We start from the raw sequence: 6,515 nt of genomic DNA, 5'->3' as shown, positions 1-6,515 counted from the left end.
TTGGGGGTTAATTCCTTCGGGACCACCCCTGGACAATTGTCCGCGACTGCCTATTTATTTTTGTAACCATATTCAGCAGAAACCCTTGGTACAGGGACCTATATATATATACCCGCGTGAAAAAAGTTTGCATGGCTCAAGCATGGCAAGACACTTGGAAATATCTGTCTGAAGCATGTGTCACGGCTGAATGGCAGCATGGCGCAAGCCTTGCTCCTGTCTGTTTCACATGCTTAGGACATGCTAAACACGAATGAATATTCTTAAGAACATGTAAGTGTCACAGAAAATTAGCCTGCGTTAAAAATGAAAATATTAGGTTTGCCAAAAGCCGACACGTCTCTGAATGGCAAGTTCGCTACTCGGGTGCACCGGTTCGTGAACCAGGTAGTGTAGCACATATTCTATGCGAACTTTTTAAGAATTTAAATTGTGCCAATTGCCAAAATAACTACCATTAGTGAGTCGACGGTCTGGGTGAATCTAGTCGCGCACTAGGTAGATTAGCACGTATTCTACGAGATTTTAAAAAAAATTTAGATTGTTCAAACAGCCAAAATTACTAAAGATTGCGAGCCGATGATCCGGGTGCACCAGATCGAGCACCAGGTAGTATAATACGTATTCTACGAGAACTTTAAAAAAATTAAATTTCATCAATAATGAACACGATTACAAATGGTGAATCGACGACCCGGGTGCACCAGGTCGTGCCCCAGGTATCTTAGGACGTATTCTACGAGAACTTTTTCAAAATTTAGATTGTTTCAACAGCTAAAATTACTAAAAATTGTCAGTCGATGATCCGGGTGCAACAAATCGAGCACCAGGTAGTATAATACGTATTCGACGAGAACTTTTAAAATAATTTAAATTGTATCAATAATGAAAACAATTCAAAATGGTTAGTCGACGACTCGGGTGCAACAGGTCGCACCCCAGGTATCCTCGCACGTATTCTATGAGAACTTTTAAAAAATTTAAATTTTGTGAATAATGAAAACAATGATAAATGGTGAGTTGGCGACCCGGGTAGTTCGTAGTTTGGAACGTATTCTACGAGAACTTTTTCAAAATTTATATTATTCCAACAGCCAAAATTAATAAAAATTAGAGTCGATTTGGGACGCGACCTGGTGCACCCTGGTCGTCGACTAACCACTTGAATTTTTTTTCAATATTCACAAATTTTAATTTTTTTAAAGTTCTCGTAGAATACGTATTGTACTACCTGGTTCTCGATCTCATGTGGCCGGATAGTCGACTCACAATTTTTAATAATTTTGGCTATTGGAACAATCTAAATTTTGAAACGTTCTCGTAAAATACGTGCTAAGGTACCTAGGAAGCGACCTGGTGCACCCGGGTCGTCGACTCACAATTTGGAATTGTTTTAATTATTCACAAAATATAAAATTTTAAAAAGTTCTCGTAGAATACGTAATTAACTACCTGGTGTGCGACCCAGTGCACCCGGGTAGTGAACTTACCATTTAGAGACGTGTTGGCTTTTGGCAAACCTAATATTTTCATTTTTAACGCAGGCTAATTTTCTGTGACACTTACATGTTCTTAAGAATATTCATTCGTGTTTAGCGTGTCCTAAGCATGGGAAACGGACAGGAGCAAGGCTTGCGCCATGCTGCTATTCAACCGTGACCCATGCTTTGGCCAGATATTGCCAAGTATCTTGCCATGCTTGAGCCATGCAAACTTTTTTCACGCGGGTATATCTATAATACAATTCGCAATTTTAAAACTTTTGATTACAGTCAAGTCTGGATTTAGCGATCCACCATTTAATGTTTCCAAGAATTAACGCCACGTGGCAGGGATGAGTGAGAGGGGCTCCAGGAGATGTGTGGTGCTCACTTAAGCGTGACAAACCAGGAGCTTTGCTGTAAGGCGCCGTGCCCTGAGGGTCTACTTCTGTAATTGCGTCCCGGTGTTCCGACAGTTCACTAAAAGCGGGTGGAATATATATCGCGATGTTATTGAAGCAATGTCCACGAATAAGAGCAGTGAATATCAATTAACTTTAGTCATTGGAACGGGAGATTGACTTTTTGCTCCCGACCTGCACAGGCAGCCACCGGCTGAAGGGAGCGAACGTCCCCTTCCACTGCACGGACTGCGTCAGTAAGTCCACCAATGTCCAGCCCTTCTCTTCCCCGCACTTCTCTCCGCCACCATTTTCTAGATCATTTAAAATGTATTAAATTAGCTGCTTATAGAGCTAGACGTAAATTAATTCTTGGCCTCCCTAAAGATTTGAAGGAGACGCAACAGATAATTAGCGATTTGCATTTGAAAACTAAATTCGGTGAGGATTTTGTAACTTTAAATAATGAGACTGAAAATTTTGTAATTTTTACAACTGAAAAAAATTTATAATTATTAACTATTCAACTTCCAACCCAGATTAAATGTACATTGAAAAAAATAATTCTTAGCACCAAGTAAATGCATTTACTTGAATTCTATTTCTTAGCATCAAGAAAATATTCTTTAACAGAAGTAATTTTTATTTTAATTAGGCATATATCTTTTGTTGATCTAAAAGAATGAATTCTTTGGCTATATTTTCTTGATTAAAATACATATTTCTTACATTTAAGAAAATCATTTCCTTAATTCAAAAGGTCTATATTCGTTGAAATGTGATTTGTCGTTCAAAGAAATATATATTTGATTCAAAGAGTTCGATTCTTTGAACTGATTAGGGACACATTTCAATCAATAATTTTTCCATACTTGAATGAAGAATCTAGGTTTATTTAAATCAAAGAAATAATCATTTAATTCAAAATATATTAACAAAATTACAGTATATATTTTGTTGTCACAAAGGGTTCATGCATTTATAGCAATGGAGCATTTATTTAGATGAAAAAGGTATTGTGTTTACATAAATTCTTATTTCTTCAGTGGAAGAAAATATTTCATTTGATTACTAGAATTTTTATTATAACACCATTAAGCCATTTCCCTTTCAGGGTAGGCGTGACTCACTCGGTAGGGGAAAGGAGTAGTGTGTGGAAGGGATAGAGATTTTTCAGATTGATCCAGAATTCTCGTGCTATTTAAGTAAATAACATGTTCGTTCCGCAACACTGCTCCGACCCAGGTTGCTGATCAATCTCTCTATCAATCACCCCAAGCGAAGAACCTCACGAAGTCGTTATGTAAGGTTCCCCACTTGGGTGCATTAGTGGCCAAGGTCTTTTGTTTCAGGCGTCATTCACTCTACTGACACTGTTTTTATTAAGTATTTGCCGCCATACTTTCCTGTCCTGGCATACTTCTCTAGCTTCTTTTATGTCCATGCATTTTTGCATGCAGGCTCTCGTGTTTCTGACACTTCTTATGTCTCTTCTAACTAGGGTCTCATTCACACATTCTAACCATACTTTCCGCGGTCTACCTCTGGGCACGCTGCCATTTACTTTACCTTGATACACTTGTTTCGTTAGTCGTTCATTTGGCATTCTCTCAACTTGTCCGAACCATCTTAACCGTTTTCTTTCCCATGTGTCTACTAGCATCTCTCCTGCACCACATTCTTTTAGAATTATCTCGTTACTTACTTTGTCCATCAGGGTTTTCCCGCATATTATGCGCATGAATCTAATGTCAATTGCGTTAATTTTACTCTTATCTTTTTCTTGATAAGTCCATGTCTCGCTACCGTATAGTACAGTCGGTACAAATATAGAATTGTGTAGTGCCATTTTAGCTTTATTTGATATATTTTTACTTCTGATAAGGGGACCTGCTCTACCAATAACCTTCTTACCTTCATTTATTCGTCTATATAATTCATCATCTATCTTCCCGTCCCTAGTAAATAAGCTACCAAGGTATACGAACTTATCAACTTGTTCAATTCTCTCATCATTTAATAAAATATTGCATAGTGTTTTCTCACTCTTTCCTTCGAACACCATAGTTTTTGTTTTCTTTGCGTTAATTTTGAGGCCCATGCTATTCATGCTTGCATCTAGTTTATTCAACATTCTTTGTAAGTCTTCGATAGACTCTGCCATAATAACCTTATCATCTGCAAACGATAACCCACGTACCCTTACTGTTTCGAGATCCACACCCTCTTCGTCGAACAGAGCCATTCTTAAACACTTGTCCATAAATAATATAAATAACCATAAAGACGTAACGCATCCTTGTCTAACTCCTTGAATAATATCGAAACAGTCACTCAGTTTCCCATTCACTCTTACACTCGCTTTGCTACCTGTATATATTGTTTTTATAGCTTGTAGGATCCATCCATTGACTCCATACTATTTCAGGACTTCCCAAAGTTTACTTCTATCTACCTTGTCAAAAGCTTTTCCTAGGTCAACAAATGCACAGGAAACTTCTTTTCCTACTCTCAAACTTTTTTCTGTTATTTGCCTTAAGCTAAATATTTGATCCGTACATGACCTTCCTGGCATAAACCCACTTTGGACTTCCCAAATCTTTGCTTCTGTTATTTTCATTACCCTACGAATGAGTATTTTTGAATATATTTTACTTACGGTGCTTAATAAGCTAATCCCTCTGTAATTATTGCACTCGCTTTTATCTCCCTTTCTCTTGTATATTGGTACGATAATCGCTTTTCTCCAATCGTCTGGGACGTCTCCCATCTCGAAACATAAATTTATCAATTCGCACAGTCGATGTGGTATGCACGCGCCACCGTGTTTAAGCATTTCAGTGTTGATACCGTCTACCCCGGCAGCCTTACCGTTTTTCAAGTTCTTAATTATATCCCTAACCTTAGTGACACAAACTTTTTCAATTGAGTTTTCCATCGCATCGTGTTCAACATCGCAGTTGCGGTGTCCTATAGCTTCAACTCAATTTCTGTACTTTTGTTTCCTTTCATTTTTTTATAAAGTAGTTTCCTGCTTCCTTCAAAGTCGTCTTGTATTTTTATCCCTTCTTCTGCTCTAATTGTATCTTTACTTTCTTTAGTTAATCGTTTAAGTATCCTGTTTTCGCGTCTATAATCATTTCTACGTCTATTTCTTTCCTTATTGCTAAGACCTGCGATGTTCAAAGTTCTCTTGTATGCTTCTCTTTTTGCTTTTTGGGCAGCCTGAATTTCATAATTCCACCACGCATCACCAGACATTCTTCCTACAACTGCGGTACCACACACTTCGATCGTACATATAACAAGGATATCCCGTAACATTGTCCAGGCGCCCTCTATATCTTTGTTTTTTTATACGGTCCTCCCATGTTGCCCTATCTATGCTTTCGATTATCTGATTTTGGAAATCTATTCGCACATCAGGTTTCTGTAGGTTCTCAATTTTGATTCGCGTTTGTTTTGCTTTCTTGGTTCTCTTTTTTCTCCATCCCCGACCTAAGTTAATTTTTCTTTTGAGATCGGAAGGTAATGATCAGTATTGCATTCAGGACCCCTCATGTCTCTTGTATCTTTGACTAACTCTCTTAGTATTTCATCCGCAACAACAAAGTTAATTATACTGCGGCTATTTCCTTTAGACCAGGTGTACATGTCGATCATTTTATGCCTAAACGAAGTATTTGTAATAAACAGACCCCTTTCTAAGCATAGACCAACTAATTTATCTCCGTTATAGTTTGTTCTTGGATCCCCAAAATTACCTAATACTCTTTCTGTATCGTGATTTTGGATGCCCACCCAACCGTTCATGTCTCCTAGTAGAATTATTCTTTCCCCATGTTCGCAAATGTTTCTTGTGTCATTTAAAGTTTCCCAGAAGGCGTCTTTTACTTCTCTAGGATCACTATCAACCGGCGCGTAGCATGCTATGATAAATAGTCTTCTGATTCCTTTCATTTTAGCCCACAGCAGTCTGGGAGACACGAAACCATGGTCTCAGAGATGCTTCTTTGCTCTTTCGTTCAAAATCAGACCTACTCCTTGTTTACCATGTGATTCACAGTCTACTCTTGACCATATTTCAAATCCGCCTTTCAACATACCGTTTTTTATGTCTTTGGTTTCGTATCCCTTTTTCTTTGTTTCAGACACACATAAAATGTCTAGTTTCTTCACGTCAATAGTTTCATGCAATTCTTTTACCTTTAGATCATTTACTCCCCTAGCATTCCAAATACCCAGTCTCCATTCGTCGCCTGAAACATGACCTTTAGATTTTCCATGTGCATGCCTTTTGTCATTAAAAGTTCCAGTCCTTTCCGAGGCTATTTTGTAGTTTGTATTATTCATTGTTTAGATTATACGCCCAACTAACACCTTTATGCAATAAGTTTATTTTCTGAGTCGAAATCATGTCAAAGTTAAGAATCAAATCATCATATGGTGGAGATTGTAGTTCTAACGTCAGTCCCACCAAAAACTTCAGTTAATAAGGGAGGGTTGGGAGAGGGGGGAGGTAGACCTGGAGCCGAGAGAGTCGTCTTGGGTTTGTGTTTTTGTTTTCATGCTGAGAAGGTCACCAGCCTTCAGCAGCGTTGTGATATATGGAAGTTAGTATCCGGCCGTCTTC

The 6,515-nt window shown here is 38.2% G+C and overlaps 1 protein-coding gene across 3 annotated transcripts in view; it reads right to left on the bottom strand.

The window, feature by feature from the left end:
- LOC117176087 (O-acyltransferase like protein-like) overlaps positions 1 to 6,515 on the bottom strand; it is a 22,133-nt gene that overhangs the window by 11,446 nt on the left and 4,172 nt on the right. The window lies entirely within an intron of this gene.

This window comes from Belonocnema kinseyi, chromosome 7 (genome assembly GCF_010883055.1).
Source record: "Belonocnema kinseyi isolate 2016_QV_RU_SX_M_011 chromosome 7, B_treatae_v1, whole genome shotgun sequence".
Classification (NCBI taxonomy): Eukaryota; Metazoa; Arthropoda; class Insecta; order Hymenoptera; family Cynipidae; genus Belonocnema; species Belonocnema kinseyi.
Note: the sequence above shows the minus strand (reverse complement) of the source record. Positions and strands in the feature narration are given on the sequence as shown.